Below are 2,696 nucleotides of genomic sequence, written 5' to 3' on the forward strand. Positions count from 1 at the left end.
AACCGTTTCCCATAATCCCATATTGTGACGATGGAAACGCGTTTTTACAGAATGGCCACGGAACCCCAACACTTCCGAGGGCACGCATATCGGCCGCACATCGGAGGACCCGCCTGTGGCGCGCTTTTCTGCCTACCACGCGTCGGCCTCGGTCATCATCTCACGGACTCGCCTTTCATCTATACACCTGAAAGCCGGCGTGGCCGGACGGAGGGAGGTCGCTGGACGTACGGCTTTTCACAAAGTATACCCTGCACCACAATTGTGACGATGAACGCGTTTATTTACAGAATGTAAAATGAATGCAGATGTACAGCTCGGAGCGAAAAACAGTCACCGAGCCGCTCGCGAGCAAGTGCAGCCTCGTTCTCGTTTTCTTCATCTACTCTCCGATAGCGTGTTTAACTATATTTGTCATTTCTAAAGGAGATTTGATGTCAGGTTTTGAGAAACATATCGACACTGATACAGACGGTTTTACATAAGACACATGGGCACGGCCACAAATGCTGTTAAATCAGTTTTTTTTTTTTTATATAGCGACGTGAATAACAAGTCACATAACGTCGAATGCACCAACCCAACCGTTTTCATGCGCACCCGTTGTACTGTAGCACTGTTTGTTTAGTTCAAGATACAAAACAGCAAAGTTAAACAGCCCAATACGTGGGCACCAAAACCATCAGTAAAATAGTCTATAGAAGGACCGAAATCGATACGCCGATAGTGAAAGTATCGAGTTTTCTTCCCGTTATGTTTAAGTGTATGGTACCACATGGGGTGCCTTACGAAAAAATGCTTAGATCAGTCTCGCCCGAGTTGCTCAGGAGCGTATTTATTAAATAAATGAAAGGAAATATCGGACAAGGACAGCCATAGAGGCTGGGCCGCTGGCTAGAGATATTCGGGCATATGTTTGAGAACATTGATTTAGTTCTGCAGAAAACTTACAAGAAGGCAATGCATTTGACTGAATCATATTATGTGCTGGTAGTAACAGTAAGTGTGCATATAACTGCAAGCTTAATTGAAGTAGTACAGCATGTCTATATAATTCTAATTGACAGGATGTGTGTCAGTTCAACTAAGCTTATTAAGGTAGCGTATGCTCTGCTTGTTGCTGTGTTTGCCTGGGAAGAAACGTGTCGATTATTAGTCTTGCCATTACATATATTTGTTTGATGAACTAAACATGTTCTCTCTAATACCAATTTATTTAATGGTGGAGTAGCACCATTGCAAAAACTTCTATCACAAGTGGCTTGGGATGTGATGGTGTATCAAGAACATTACTTGATCTTGTGGTACCGTAGTTTTCGCTTCTTTGTACTTTGCTAAAGAAGCATGAAGCCAGAAGTGGGGTCTTATTTGCAGTATAAAAAACCAAGATGTCAATCAGGGAAAGGGATGACAGTGCTGCTTTAGTTTATGCAGTTAAAATTGAAGAATGTCATTTCTGATATGTTTACATGTTTTCTGATCACAGAATTCTGGACAGTGTGGTTACACTGATTTGTGGCGTGCCAAGCACTACGAAATTGAACAGACGAAACAAGGGGACTGGATCAAGGGCTACTTTTTCTTGTTAGACACAACTACTAATGCAAGCAGACAATGAAGCCAAGGAAGGCATAGGGGAGATATTTTAGTTTTAACTGTAGTGTGGTAATTTTTACATAAATTGAAAGGAATTAAAGTCAACAAAAGAGACACTTGCTTCTGCCAGGGACCGAATCTGTAACCTTTGGATAGTGCGTCTGATGCTCCAATGGAGCTGCAACAGTGGTCATTGTCCCCTCCACCATTGAGCACCTCAGTGTGTAATCCCAACAGTACATGCTAGTGCTACTTTGGCCATCCTGGCGTCTTGTAGAACTCTTTACGAGCTGGCAGTGGCAATGAACCCTTGCATGCTACCTGAAGCCATCAAGTCTACCGGGACGAGACCTATAGCTATGAAAGGACAAAAGAAAACATAGTGATTAAGGGCTCATTGAATTGAACAGACACTTGTAGGGCACAGCACGAGCCCTGCATATGAATTGACTTTAGTGCAACAAGGTTTTTTTTGAAGAGTTCAAAACTGGGCTTGTTGGCAAAACATACCAAGATTTAAAACCATGCAAGAGCAGCAGAGGAGACAGAAAAGCCAACACAGTGCTCAATCTTTGCTGTAACCTCTGGTGTTCTTACACTTTACTACGTCTTCAGCTATCTTGAAATCTTCACATTCATGATGTCGTACAATAAGGGTGGCTCGTTACCATACATTGTGTACATAGAGCATACACTGATCTATTTAATATTGTGATGTAGTGCTGATGGAGTTTCTGTGCAAGTGCTTATTCGGCAAACTGTATTCTTCATACTATTTTAGTACGCCAGTGTGGGAAAGCTTGACATGTAACGCATAATTAAATTGTCTGCAAAAATCTTTACTCCACTAATATTTTGCTCTTAATGCATCCTAAGCTCATCATTCATGGACAGTTTTGGTGTATCAACAGATACCTGTGTTAAGCCATCATGTTTTATATGTACTACTTGTGTACTGTAAGGCCTCTATTGTGTGCAGGTTATGGAATGTTTTGTGGCTTCTGTAATGCATGTACCACCATAGACGACTGACTGTTCAAGGAACTGAAGCAGTGGGACAGCTTGCTGTGAAAGATGGGAGCATTCTTCCTCTGGTCTGG

The sequence above is a fragment of the Rhipicephalus sanguineus genome, chromosome 8, assembly GCF_013339695.2.
Source record: "Rhipicephalus sanguineus isolate Rsan-2018 chromosome 8, BIME_Rsan_1.4, whole genome shotgun sequence".
Lineage (NCBI taxonomy): Eukaryota > Metazoa > Arthropoda > Arachnida > Ixodida > Ixodidae > Rhipicephalus > Rhipicephalus sanguineus.